This window comes from Rhinoderma darwinii, chromosome 6 (genome assembly GCF_050947455.1).
Source record: "Rhinoderma darwinii isolate aRhiDar2 chromosome 6, aRhiDar2.hap1, whole genome shotgun sequence".
NCBI lineage: Eukaryota > Metazoa > Chordata > Amphibia > Anura > Rhinodermatidae > Rhinoderma > Rhinoderma darwinii.
Window position 1 is genome coordinate 110837362 of NC_134692.1, and position 15198 is coordinate 110852559.

Genomic DNA, 15198 nt, shown 5'->3' on the forward strand with positions numbered 1-15198 from the left:
AGCTTCCGTAATGGCAGATAGGAAGCCATTGTTAGGCATCCTGTTGCCATAGTAACAGTCGCCAGCCTTGCCATCGCATGGCAGGGCTGCCGATTTATACAAACCACTTTGATGCAGCGATTGCATTGAATCGCTGCATTGAAGGGGTTAATGGCAGAAATCGGAGCTAGCTCCAGTTCCTGCCGATAGATCGGGGTGTCCGCTGTAACATACAGCGGACACCCACTGCTGATGACGCCGGCTCAGCTTCTGAGCCGGAAGCTGAGCCGGCGCCATCTTGCCGATGGGACCGGAAGCCTCCTGGGCCCCCGCCGACGAAGGGGCATAGGAGGATTTCATTACTGGCAGACCGGGAGGTAAGTATTACCCCGCCGATCGCCTTTGCAGCCACCGGCAACCCAGCGATCACGTTGCTGGGGTGCCGGTGGCTATAAACTCCTCACTTGCTGCGATCTCTATTGAACGCAGCATGTGAGGGGTTAATCAGACGGATCGGAGGCTAGCTCCAGTCCTGGCCGATACCTCAGGGTGCCAGCTGTAACATGCAGCTGTCACCCAGCGGTGATGTCGCTGGCTCAGCTCCTGAGCCAGCTCCATCTGTTTCACGTACAGTTACGTGGAGTTTCGGGAAAAGACCATCTCCCATCACGTAACTGTACGTGAAATGGCGGGAAGGGGTTAATATACAGATCCTACTTAATGAATTAGAATATCATCAAAAAGTTCATTTATTTCAGTAATTCAATTTAAAAAGTGAAACTCATATATTATATAGATTCATTACACAAAGATTGATCTATTTCCAGTATTTATTTTTTTTAATGTTAATGACTATGGCTAACAGTTAATGAAAACCCAAAATTTAGTGTCTCAGAAAATTTGAATATTATATAAGCCCAATTTCAAAAATGATTTTTAATACCGAAATGTTGGCCTACTGAAAAGTATGTACAGTATATGCACTCAAAACTTGGTCTGGGCTTTTTTTAGAAGAATTACTGCATCAATGCGGTGTGGCATGGGGCGATCAGCCTGTGGCACTGTTGATGTGTTATGGAAGCTCAGGTTCCTATGATGGCGGCCTTCAGCTCGTCTGAATTGTTGGGTCTGGTGTCTCTCATCTTCCTCTTGACAATACCCCATAGATTCTCTATGGGATTTAGGTCAGGCGAGTTTGCTGGCCTATCAAGCACAGTAATACTGTGGTTATTAAAACAGGTATTGGTTCTTTTGGTAGTGTGGGAAGGTGCCAAGTCCTGCTGGAATATGATATCAGCATCTCCATAAAGCTTGTCAGCAGAGGGAAGCATGAAGTTTTCTAAAATTTCCTGGTAGATTGTTGCGTTGACTCTGGACATGATATAACACAGTGGACCACCACTAGCAGATGACATGGCTCCCCAAACAATCACTGATTGTGGAAAATTCACACTGGACCGCAAGCAACTTGGATTGATGCCTCTCCAATCTTCCTCCAGACTCTGTGACCTTGATGTCCAAATAAAATGCACAATTTACTTTCATCTGAAAACAGGACTTTGGACCACTGAGCAACAGACCAGTCCTTTTTCTTCTTAGCCCAGGTAAGACGCTTCTGACGTTGTCTCTGGGTCATGAATGGCTTGACACAAGGAATGCGACAGTTGAAACCCATGTCCTCGATACGTCTATGTGTGGTGGCTCTTGAAGCACTGACTCCAGCCACAGTCCACTCCTTGTGAATCTCCCCCAGATTCTTGAATGGCCTTTTCTTTACAATCCTTTCATGGCTGCGGTTATCCCTGTTGCTTGTGCAACTTTTTCTACCACACTTTTTCCTTCCTCTCAACTTTCCATTTAATATGCTTGGATACAGCCCTCTATGAACAGCCAGCTTCTTTAGCAATGTCCTTTTGTGGCTTACCCTCGTTGTGGAGGGTGTAAATGACTGTCTTCTGGACAACTGTCAAATCAGCAGTCTTCCCCATGATTGTGTAGCCTACTGAACAAGACTGTTGGACCATTTAAATGCTTAGGAAACCTTTGCAGGTGTTTTGATTAGCTGATTAGAGTGTGACACGATGAGTCTACAATCTTGAACTTTTACCCAATATTCTAATTTTCTAAGAGACTAAATTTGGGGTTTTCATTAACTGTTAGCCATAATCTTCAATATTAACCCCTTAAGGACACAGCCTAGTTTTGGCCTTAAGGCTCACTTTTACTTTATGTGGTAATAACGTCGGAATGCTTAAACCTACCCAAGCGATTCTGAGATTGTTTTCTCGTGACACATTGGGCTTCATGTTCGTGGTAAAATTTGGTCGATATTTTCATTGTTTATTGGTGAAAAATTGCAAAATGTAGAGAAAATTTTGAAAAAATTGCATTTTTCAGAATTTAAATGCATCTGCTTGTAAAACAGACGGTTATACCACCCAAAATAATTACTAGTTTACATTTCCCATATCTCTACTTTAGATTGGCATCGTTTTTTGAACATTCTTTTATTTTTCTTGGACGTTACAAGGCTTAGAACATAAACAGCAATTTCTCATATTTTTAAGAAAATTTCAAAAGCTTTTTTTTTAAGGTACCTCTTGAGTTCTGAAGTGGCTTTGTGGGGCCTATGTATTAGAAACACTGATAAAACACCCCATTTTAAAAACTAGACCCCTTAAAGTATTCAAAACAGCATTTAGAAAGTTTTTTAACCCTTCAGGCATTTCACAGGAATTAAAGCAAAGTTGAGGTGAAATTTGCAACTTTCATTTTTCTTGCTGAATTTCAATTTTATTCATTTTTTTTTCTGTAACACAGAAGGTTTTACCAGAGAAACACTACTAAATATGTATTGTCCAGATTCTGCAGTTTTTAGAAATGTCCCACATGTGGCCCTACTGCGCTCGTGGACTAAAACACAAGCCCTAGAAGCAAAGAAGCACCTAGTGCATTTTGAGTCCTCTTTTTTTTATTAGAATATATTTTAGGCAGCATGCCAGGTTTGAAGAGGTGTTGAGGTGCCACAACAGTAGGATTCCCACAATAGTGACCCCATTTTGGAAACTACACCCCTCAAGGAATTAATTTATGGTTGTTGTTACCATTTTGACCGCACAGTTTTTTCACAGCATGTATTTGAATTGGGCTGTGAAATGAAAAAAATTTCATTTTTTCCAATAAAATGTCATTTGTGATCAAAATTTCTTATCTTCACAGGGAACAAAATACCCCATTTTGTTGCCCAATTTGTCCTTAGTGTGGCAATACCCCATTTGTGGTGATAAACTGCCGTTTGGGCCCATGGGAGGGCTCAGAAGGAAAGGAGCGCTATATGTTTGTTGGAGTCCAGATTTTGCTGGATTGGTTTTCGGGTGCCATGTCGCATTTGCAGAGCCCCAGAGGTATCAAAGCAATGGAAACCCACCAGAAGTGACCCTATTTTGGAAACTACACCCCTCAAGGAATTCATTTATGGGTAATGTGACCATTTAGACCCCATAGTTTCTTCACAGAACTTATTTGAATTGGGCTGGGAATTAAAAAAATATATATTTTTTTCCAATAATATGTCATTTTAGCTAAAAAATTCTTATTTTCAAAAGAAATAAAATACTCCATTTTGTTGCCCAATTTGTCCTGAGTGCGGCAATACCCCATTTGTGGTGATAAACGGCCGTTTGGGCCCATGGGAGGGCTCAGAAGGAAAGGTGCGCTGTGTGTTCTTTGGAGTCCAGATTTTGCTGGATTGGTTTTCGGGTGCCATGTCGCATTTGCAGAGCCCCAGAGGTATCAAAGCAATAGAAACCAACCACAAATGACCCCATTTTGGAAACTAAACCCCTCAAGGAATTCATTTATGGGTGTTGTCACCATTTTGACCCCATAGTTTTTTCACAGAACTTATTTGAATTGGGCTGGGAATGAAAACAAAATTATTTTTTTCAAATAATATGTAATTTTGGCTGTAAATTTCTTATTTTCACAAGAAACAAAATACCCCATTCTGTTGCGCAATTTGTTCTGAGTGCCGCAATACCCCATTTGTTGTGATAAACTGCCTTTTGGGCCCATGGGAGGGCTCAGAAGGAAAGGACCACCATTTGGCCTACTGGGGATTTTCTAGTGCGAAGTCATGTATGCAGAAGCCCCTGAGGTACCAGTACAGTTGAAACTCGCAAGAAGTGACCCCATTTTAAAAACTACACCCTTAAGGCATTCATCTAGAGGTGTAGTGAGCATTTTGACCGGAGACCTACACCCCATAAACTGTAATGTGGGTTCTCCCGGGTATGGCAATATCCTACATGTGCCTGTTATCAGCTGCCTGGGCACACAGCAGGGCCCAGAGGGGAAAGACGAGGGGGGATAAGCTGTGCGGAGTACATCAGGGTAAGTAAAATTGGGGTAAATTATAAACCAAGGGATGTATGATAAATTTTAAAACACTCTTTCATACAGAGCTCTGGTTATTCGGGACAAGTGTCACATTGATATATTGTGTCATCCCTTATCGCCCTCTTATAGCAGACTTTGCACTTCTTTTTACTTTTTCCCTTCTTGCCAGTTTGGGGAACTTCTCCTGGAAAGTGTTGCCCTGGTACGATGCGTGTGGCCCCGCTTCCAGAAGTACTGGGTGCCCCCCCCCCTTCTTGGTCCCTAAAGATTAGGTTCTTGATAATCACCTCTTGAAATTCCAGGAAAGTTCCCGTCTGGCCTGCACATCGACGTAGCACGTACGCATTGTACAAAGCCATCTGTATGATGTGCCCGGCCAGCTTCTTATACCACACCGCATGGCGCTGTAGGGCGTTTCCGGATTTGATCTTACAAGTCCATCCCTCCCATGTACCTATTGTAGTCTAGGATGCAGTCTGGTTTGGGGGTGGCCTTTCCTTCATATATCCTAAACCTGTAGGTATACCCTGATGGACTCTCGCACAGCTTAGACATCTTCACGCCATACCTTGCCCTCTTACCCGGCAGGTACTCGCGGAATTGAACCCTCCCTTTAAAATGTACCAGGGACTCATCAATAGAAATACACTTCTTGGGGGTGAATGCTTGGAAAACCGGGCACTGGAACGGTCTAATAGGGGTCTCCGTTTATACAAACGGTCAAAACTGGGGTCATCTCGGGGTGGGCACGGCTCATTATCAGTATAATGTAAGAAGCGAAGTATTGCCTCATTTATTTATTTTTTTAGGTTCCAGTTCAGTTCTGAAGTTGCTTTGAGGTGCCCATATATTAGAAACCCCTATCAAATACCCCATTTTAGAAACTAGACCCCTCAAAGTATTCACAACAGCATTTAGAAAGTTGTGCAGTGTATTAGAACTGTCAGCTACTCACTGACAGCAAGCATAGTGGGTCCTGACGTTGTCAGGACCCACTAGGCTTCCGTCTATGGCATAGCCGGACGCCATTGTTTGGTGTCCGGTTGCCATAGTCACCATCGCCGGCCGCTATCGCGTAGCAGGCCGGAGATGGCAGCTTAACCCTTAAAAAGACGCGATCTCTATAGAACGCGGCTTTTAAGGGGTTAATCAGCGGGGACACAGCGATCGGTCCCCGCTGTAGGAGCTGTGACAGCTTCTGTACGAGACAGCAGCTGTCACAGCTCCTGTATGTGTCGGGAGGACGGCCGAAACGGCCGTTGCTCCCGAGACGTACTATTAGGTCATGGAGCGCAAACGACCTAATAGTACGTCCAGGAGCGGGAAGGGGTTAAAAGAAAGGAAATGCTGCATATAGATCATTCTGTGTGTAATGAATCTATATAATATATGAGTTTCACTTTTTGAAGTAAATTACTGAAATAAATAAAATTTTTGATGATATTCTAATTCATTGAGAAGGACCTGTATACACTTTGTTCAGGTGAGTGATGAGGAGAGTCAAAAAGAAAGTAAAAAAAACATTGAGGAACTGGAGGTTTTTTACTTGCTTGTATCCCCAAAATTACATTTAAAAAATTAAGCGCTATGGTATAAATACTGCAAAATTGTATAAATATTTATATTCTGAAGGCCTCATTCAGCTGTGCCAAAACAAAAATAAAAAATGTATATGATCCAAAATGCTGAGATAAAAAAATGAGAGATGTGTATTGTCCTTGGGCCCAAAAATGGTATAGTCCTTAACCCGTTAGTGACCGGCCCATAGTATTTTTACGTCGGTCACTAACGGGCCTTAGTACGATGCAATAGACTTTTTACGTCGCTGCATCGGAATAAGTAAACAGAGCAGGGAGCTGTCAAATCTCCCTGCTCTCAGCTGCCAGAGGTAGCTGAGGGCTGGGGGCGTCCCTGCCCGACCGGGTGAGATCGATATTAGTATCGATCTCACCCGTTTAACCCCTCAGATGCGGTGCACAATAGCGCGCACCGCATCTGAGTGGTTTTGGAGAGAGGGAGCTCCCTCTCATCCCACCGACACCCGGCGATAAGATCGCCGAGTGTCTGTGTCTCCGATGGCAGCCGGGGGCCTTATAAAGGCCCCAGGTCTGCCTGTAGTGAATGCCGGAGGCATGACCTAGCAGATGCCTGTCCGTTTTACACGGACAGGCATAATACACTGCAATACAGAAGTATTACAGTGTATTATAAATGCAATCGGATTATCGCATAGTGAAGTCCCCTAGTGGGACTAGTAAAAAAGTTTAAAAAAAAGTTTAATAAAAAGTGGAAAAAAAAAGTGAAAAAATAAAAATGAAAAACCCACTTTTTCCCCCTTACAAACTGCTTTATTATTAACAAACAAAATAAGGTAAAAAAGTTACACATATTTGGTATCGCCGCGTCTGTAACAACCCCAACTATAAACTTATTACATCATTTAACCCGCACAGTGAACGTCGTAAAAAATTAAATAAAAAAAACATGCAAAAATTGCTGTTTTCTTTTAATCCAGCCTTAAAAATTTTTTTTATAAAAAGTGATCAAAAAGTCGCATCTACTCCAAAATGGTACTGATAAAAACTACAAGTCGTCCCGCAAAAAAAAAGCCCTCCTACAATTGCATCGGAGAAAAAATAAAAACGTTACGGCTCTTCAAATATGGAGACACAAAAACAAATAATTTTGAAAAAAGTTTTTTCAGTGTGTAAAAGTAGTAAAACATACAAAAACTATGCAAATTTGGTATCGTTGCAATCACAACAACCCGCTGAATAAAGTTATTGTGTTATTTATACCACACGGTAAATAGCGTAAATTTAGGATGCAAAAAAGGGTGGCGAAATTGCAGTTTTTTTCTATTCCCCCCCAAAAAAAAGTTAATAAAAGTTCATCAATAAATTCTATGTACCCCAAAATGGTGCTATTAAAAATTACAACTTGTCCCGCAAAAAACAAGACCTTATACAGCTATGTCGACGCAAAAATAAAAAGTGTACAGCTCTTTGAAGGAGACGATGGAAAAACGTAAAAAATGGCTTGGTCATTAACGTCTAAAATAGGCTGGTCATTAAGGGGTTAAAGGCGTTGTCCAGTATTAGAGAAACATGGCTGGTTTCTTCTAAAAACAGTGCCATACCTGTCCATAGGCTGTGCCCGGTAATCTCCATACACTAAACCTCTAGAGAGGTGTGGTGATGTTTTTCTAATCCTAAACAACGCCTTTAAAGATTTAAATAGAAGCTGGCCAGGTAATCGGCTGATCTAAGCCACAACTGGCAATACATTTCAATGAATGGCCAAGCATGTAATGCATGAACGGGTCAAATCCTGAAGAGCGGGAGCTGCTCTTACATCGTGACTCTACAGTCTGGCTTATAGAGAGTAGCCTAGGGTGGGGACCTTCCTCTCTGTGCCAGTGGGGACCCCCTATTACATCTATGTGCCTTACTAGGACATGTGGAAGAAGGTTAAAGGGGTTTTCCAGTTCCTAAAATTTATCACTTATCCACTGGATAGGTGATAACTGATAGATCGGTAGATTCCGTCAGTGCCATAGCATTTGGATGGAGTGGCAGGGTGCAACAGAAGTTGTTGGGGGAAAGAAAAATTGTGAATGTTACATTTTAACATGCCCGATCCTTTGTTTCCACAGGAGAAAAGCCAGAGACGTTTGGCAGTGGATTATTCTCTTCTCCCCATTAAAAACTCATGCATGCTTAGCTGAGTGTGCATGGGCTTGCGAGAGTTGGGAGGAAGAGCTGTGGGCAGATCAAGCGTTAGGCTAACTGCTATCTAAGTGTGTGGGCAGCTTAAAGACCACAGTTAAACAAACTTGGCAGGATGTCTGGTCTCTTTTTGTGTCTTGTAATATCAGCCTTAGCATCAAAAATGACAACTCAAGTTTGTCAATGGTTTAAACCTCAGAGAAATGTAGAGTAGTCCCTCGTCGTTACAGATGCTACTGTCTCTTTAAAATTATAGATTCATGTTTAGCTGTTTTTTTGTCCTGCAGGTTCTAATCATGAACAAAAGCTGTTGCTTTATTTTACATGTTATGCTTGTGCTTGTTTTATTGTATTGTAATGTGTCTTTATTTTCATGTAATGATGGCTCGCTGTACTTTTTTAATCGGTGACAGGAGAAAGGACCCGGACGCCATCTTCTAGCGTATTTTACTACACCAGCAACAGTGTGAGGATGCAACCAGTGTAGGTATGCTGTATGCTTCACACTGGGACAATGCTTAATTGATAAAAGACGACTGTTCCTAATGGGGTTCAGTGCCCGTGTTACGGCCCTGGGGAGCAGTGGAGTGCTGTTGGTACTGGCGACTACAAGATGAGGAGAGACCCTGAAGCTGGAGTGGCTGATTGATGTCGGGTTGCATTGCTTAAGGAGCCTCCCTGCAAGAAGTATGAGGGATTCGGCGGGTGGAGTTTCCAGGGAGCCTTCCAGCAAGAGAAAATTGCTGTGTGGTGGTTGAGTTGCAAGTGATCCTCGCCACAAATAGAGATCGAAAAAGAACAAATCGAGAGAAAGGGCCTGGAGACAAAGAGGACGTTACCCCTGCATCAGGGAGGAGTTGAAAGCTATGTACGGAAGTAAAAATGGTGAGCCACCATTGCCCGCATTGCCGCCATTATCTTTTGTAATGTTCAAAGGGACTGTACCTGTCAGCAGGAGTTACACATTCAAATCTATAATATAACATCATTCAATAAGTTTCTAACCTAGTGTTGGCGGCATACAGATAAATTTTATCATTTAACTTTAAGGCTATACTGGTAATTTGGAACTTTTTATCAAGGAAATGGAATTCAGATCCCTATGAAGATATCATTTAAAATTAATTAGCACAGCACAACATAAAGTGGGTTGGCAGTCCCTTGAAGATTTCATTGCAATTATTAAAATATCTAGGCACTACATGGAAGTTGGTGTTGATGTTTTCATGTTATTGGGAATGTATATTAGCCATTCAACTGCAGACGACAAGTGTGGGACGTGAATAATCCTCTGTAATGAAACTATGTCAATGCCACTGTCACTATGATGACATATAATTAATGATGCAGAAAAAAAATCTTCATTGTTCTGATTTGGAACCCTGGTTGGCGGTCTGGCCTACATTTCTCTAATTTCCAAGAGTAGAGTATTAATTTGAATTATCCACATGTCAGTACATAATAAAATGGTTTATACAATCAAAGTAAACACCCGTCTACAAATGTATAAAGACTTCTTTGGAATGTGTATTCTTGGGAACTCGCTTATCTAGTGGTGAAGTCATTGCATAGCTGCTAAAATTAGCAGGAACATATTTTACCAATAATGGGAGAGTAGTGACCAGTTACATTGTTACAAAGAGAAGTCATTTTTACACCAATGTTTTTGAGAAACTGGTATTCTATTTCCTTTTTTTTTAACTGTTTGAAATTGTGTTGAACAACTATTGCAAAACGTTTGCCATGTTTATGTTCAAGTTTTATGTATAAAAGAGTGCCTTCATTCTTCTATGACATTTTTTAGTTTTTGCCTCTGCCTTTTAGCAGCTATAATTTTTTATTTTTTTTTCAATGACGTGGCTTTGTTTTATGCAGGAGAATTAGTTTTTCCTGCACAGTTTGGGGATACAAATAAAATACTGTATAATTTATATAATTTATTTTTGCGGCGGGAATATAAAAAAAAGTGATTTTTTGATTATTTTTTTTGTGTCTGATGATACATTATAAAGTGTCATTATGATACTGGCTGCTGTTAGGGCAAAACATAGTGTACCCAAACAGCTGACTTGCTGAGCAGACAGCCCTGAGGTTCTTTCTTTATTCCCAGGGATGACTGCAAAGAGTTTCCCCAGTCTCTGATTGCATCACCAGTTTTCCCCTTTGATCATGCCGCGGTCACGGACCGCAGCGATAAAAGGGTTAAACAGCTGGGATTGGAGTTTCCTCAGATTCCAGCTGTATTCAGGAGGTTTCTCTAAGTACGGGAGCTGTTAGTAACAGCTCCTGCTTATGGAATGAGCGCTTAATGGAGCGCTCAGAAGCCTTTTCTAAAGCGATGCCAAGATACATTGCTGCATATTCCAGATCAGCACCGCGCGCTGTCAATAGATAAGACAACACTGTCACTGCAATCAGCAGATAATCGGGGGTCCAGCTCCCGAGACATATGATCTTTTAAGACTCTAGCATTGCCCCTGGTTGCTAGTGTTGCATCGATGGGTCACTTAAGAGACCCAACGATGCAGCTGAAAGTTAGGGACGGGATGCGAGCAGCGACAAAAGAAGTTGTCCGGCTGACTTTTGCAGCATGGCCCATAGTTCACGTGAAGTTTTTTGTCTGGAAGAAATAATCTGTCCCAAACTCCATCAGGAATTATGAGTCAGAGTTTGAAACATAAAAAAAATTTTAAGCTATTTTTTTAACTTTTTTTTTTTATGTGTTTCTTGAAACGCTTTTATTTTAGCCCTATAAATGTAATGCAAAAACCGCCACAAAAAATGCTCCCAACGAGCGGAGCAGTTATTTTGCCTCACATTGAGTTCAACGAGAGTTCAGAGACAAAAAACTCTCAAAGAAAATGCATGCCGCTTTTTTTTTCTTCGAGTGGCCAAAAGCTGCCCAGGAAAAAAAAACGCCTCGGCCTCCCATTGGAATCAATGGTGGGCGATTTGGTGCGTTTGTTGATTTCGGTTCAGTTTATGTGTCAAAATCAGTGCCAAAAAAATGCAGTGTGAACTACCCCGCCAATAGCTATGCCCTTGGGGAGAGTACTATATATAGATTTTTACAGTTATGACTGAATTCAATAAAAAATCACTAGGCAGTAAGTATTTTTAATTATAGCTGTGTGAAGAGGAGAAAAATTGTTACATATTCAATGAGTCTTTACTTCAATGAGTCTTGTGGCGAGGCTATCAGGGATGCCAGCGAAGGCATGCATAAAAGGGATTAGGTTTACCGTAGTTAGGCTTATGTGTTCCCATTTTCTGTCTACCCTTCCGGATACATTTATAGTGACTTTACATTTGTCCTTGCCTATTGCAACCCTACTTTCAACTATCCCATTAGAGTCTGATTTCACCCTATTAGGGTCTATGTGTTGGGTAGATTTACTCTAATGGATTCTACTGTAATAGGCTCCCATGTTGAAAATAAAAACGTATACTACACTGTATGTTTTTTCTTTTTGGGATACCTTAAGATGGAACTGGATTCCATACAGTTGAAAAAATATAGATACCGACATTTACCAGCCTCATGGATGCCGAAAAGGACACTCTTGTTCTTGTGTGCAGTTGCTCGACCATGGAAACATGGTAACATGAAGCTTCTGACGCACAGTTCTTGTGCTGATGTCATTTCGGGAGGCAGTTTGTAACACTGTAGTGAGTGATGCAATAGAGAAAAGGAAATATGTATGCTCTTTGAGTCTGCATGGTTATAGCACTTAAATAGTTGACCTGGGAAAATCTAGCAGATTAGAAATTTGACAAATTGGTTTGTGGCAAGGGTGGCATCGTATGACAGTGCCATATTTATAGTCACTCTTCAGTACAACCCATACTACTTTATGGCAATTGCATGGCTGTGTGCTTCTTGTATTCACCTGTTTGCATTTTCTGAGCTCAATAATAAGGAGGGTGTCCACATACTCTGGCCATACAGTGTTAGGGTACGCTAGCGCGATGCAGTCAAATCATGGTCAATTACTGTGATTACCACAAAACGCAACGGTTTTTCCAAAACCAAGACAAAATCTCAGCATTTGATGGAATTTTGCTGTAATCGTGCTAGAAGTCGCATTGTGGGAACGTTCACTTTCTTTAACACAGCTTATTACTGTGTAAAACATTGGTCTTATTGGGGCTTTGCCTGTGGTTTTATTCAGAGGCGTAGCTAGGGGGGGCAGGCGCGGCATGTGCTCCGGGCGCAACTAAGAGGGAAGATAGGGGGGGCGCCAGGACCGCACCGTCCATGACGGCGGCGGCACTGAATCCCCCACCCCCTCCTGCACTGTAAGGCGATAAATGGCCGGGTACGTTACATGCCCGGCCATTCACCGCCTTTCAACGACTCAAGCGTCGCGATTACTTCTTTGTGCCACTTGCGTCGTTGAAAGGTGGTGATTGACAGAGCAAGTCATAGTACCCTGCCAATCAGCGCCTTTCATAGTTAACAAGCGGCTCAAGGACATCATCGCGCCGTTTGCATCGTTTAACCCCAGCAGACCTGCTCAAATGAGAGCAGTTCTGCATTGCCACCGGATGGCGTGGGAACGGGATTAAGGTGAGTATGTAAGGTTTTTGTTTTTTTGTATCCTACTAAAAATGTGAGTGATATTATCTACAGGTGGGGCTCTATATACAAGGGGGTGCTCTATCTACAGAGGTTACCTCTATCTATGGGGGGGGCTATATACAGAGGTTGACTCCATCTACAAGGGGGGCTATAGACTTTATCTACAAGGGGGGGCTATATATAGGGGTGGGCTTTAGTGCAGCACTATACGGGGAGCTATATGTGTATCACTATATACAGGGGTGGGCTATATGTGCAGCACTAATTATAGGGGGCGATATATGCAGGGCACTATCTACAGAGGTGGGCTATATCTACAGGGGGGCTATATACAGGTGTAGGCTATATATGGAGCACTATAAGGGGAGCTATATGTGAGGCACTATATACAGGGGTAGGTTATATGTGGAGCACTATTTATAGGGGGAGATATATGTAGGATACTATCTACAGGGATGGGCTATATGTTGGACACTATATACAGGAGTGGGCTATATGTGGAGCACTATCTACAGTGGGGCTACATGTGGGGCACTTGTATCAGAGGGGGCTATATTTTGAGCACTATACAGGGGTGGCTCTATGTGGGCACTATCTACAGGGGTGGCTATATGTGGGCACTATCTACAGGGGTAGCTATATGTGGGACACTATCTACAGGGGCTGTATGTGGGGCACTATCTACAGGGGTTCTACAGGGGGCCACTATCTACAGGGGGATCTATGTAGGGCACTATCCACAGGGGGCTCTATGGGGGGGCACTATCTACAGGGGGCACAGTGTGTGTGTGTGTGTGTGTGTGTGTGTGTGTGTGTGTGTGTGTGTGTGTGTGTGTGTGTGTGTGTGTGTGTGTGTGTGTCACAGTGTATGGTGCTATTATAATTAGAGATGCAGTGTATGGTGCTATTATATTTAGGTGCACAGTGTCTGGCACCATGATAACTGTATCTTTGTTTATAGGTGCAGAAATGTTTGAACAGTTAGAAGCTGTAGACATCTGAGTTGCAAACCGCAGAAATGGGCTGTGGTCGGGAGAAGTCATCAAAGAGATCTGGACCGGATGGAGAAAAAAAGAGAAAAAGAACAACTAGAATCTGAGATCCTCACTGGTGAGTCACTTAATGTAAATGTTTATTCTGTCTCTAATCAGCACTGTAGGCACTGTATGATCTGCATTGAGATGATGGGTGGTATGATTTTTTGTGAAACAGCAACTCCCAGCATATCCTTATCATTGTTTGGGCCATGCTGTGAGCTGTATACAATTTAGTGCAAACCTATACTGCAAGGGTTGCACTAAATTGAGCTGTATTTGTGCTGGTGTTGTATTTATGTACTGAGCTTGGTTCTGGCACTGTATATATGTACTGAGCTTGGTTGTGGTGCTGTATGTATGTACTGAGCTTGGTTATGGCACTGTATATATGTACTGGGCTTGTTCTGGTGCTGTATATATCAACTGAGCTTGGTTCTAGCACTGTATATATGTACTGAGCTTGGTTCTCACACTGTATATATGTACTGATCTTGGTTCTGATGCTGTATATATGTAATGAGTTTGGTTCTGGTGCATATATGTAATGAGCTTGATTCTGGTGTTGTATATATGTATTGAGCTTTGTTCTGGTGTTGTATATATGTAATGAACTTTGTTCTGGTACTGTATGTATGTAATGAGCTTGATTCTGTTGCTGTATATATGTAATGAGCTTAGTTCTGGTGCTGTATATATGTAATGAGCTTGGTTCTGGTGCTGTATATATGTAATGAGCCTGGTTCTGGTGTTTTATATAGAACTATATTGCTTGTAAAATGTACAAATAGCTTTATGCCCGAGTTACATCAAAGAAAAGTGGGAAGAAATGACACCTCGTTGATTGTTTAGGGAAAACCAACATGGCGAGAGGGAAGGAGATGTCGGGAAAGAGGTTCGGGGGGGGGGGGCACCAAACAAAATCTTTGCCTTGGGTGCTGGAGAACCTAGATACGCCTCTTGTTTTACTAATTGTATATGCAATTTTAGTGTTCTAAAAAGTATATCTGTCTGTCCGCCTCCAAAATCTAATTTTGTCTGGTGTAGTTCTGCAAAGTTCCATATGAGTGGGTGTGTCTATAGATGTGGAAATAATGAACTGTAAATGTGGACTATGAATGAGCTGTAAAGACCTAAAACAATTTCACAGTTATATTATTAGGCAGTAGAGAGATTTTACCATGAAACATCATACGCTTCAGCAAAAAAAAAAAATATATATATAATTTTTTCTACGTGGGAAACTATAGATTTTAAAAGAGGTGTCAGTATGACTGCTACAAGGTAGGAAGTCATTCAGTTAGTGTGTTTAGCATGTAGAAAATTGCATTCACTATTTACAGTCATTTTGCATATAGCATAGATTGTGAAAAGGAGTAGGCAAATGTCACCATTAGCAACAATTACATAGCTCATACTACTTGGATAAAAGCTTTCCCACAAATTAGAGGTCATTTTGGCTGAGTGATTAGATCCA